The following is a 302-nucleotide window of genomic DNA, read 5'->3' as shown; positions in this document are numbered from 1 at the left end:
AACCATCAAACGCCGTCACGAGTCGGATAACACACAGGCTTTGAAATCTCCAACTACATTATAACAGATAGCAACAAGGATTGGTTGCGCCGTTCAGTTTCACTGTGCGCTGCCAAGTGTTCACCGCGAGCCTTTTGACCCCCGACTGCTTCCTCTGCCCAACCTTAAACCGCGTCAACTTCCCCCCGCGGGAGCCGGTGCGCGGCCCAGCCCCTGCCTATTTCGATAAGAGTCAAGGTGTGCGCTGGTAATCCTCCCTTTGACTCTTTCACCTGTCAGCCGAAACAAGTTGCGTGAAGCTG

Source organism: Penaeus monodon, chromosome 30, assembly GCF_015228065.2.
Source record: "Penaeus monodon isolate SGIC_2016 chromosome 30, NSTDA_Pmon_1, whole genome shotgun sequence".
NCBI lineage: Eukaryota > Metazoa > Arthropoda > Malacostraca > Decapoda > Penaeidae > Penaeus > Penaeus monodon.
The sequence above is the reverse complement of the archived record's forward strand: the minus strand, read 5'-3'. Positions refer to the sequence as shown.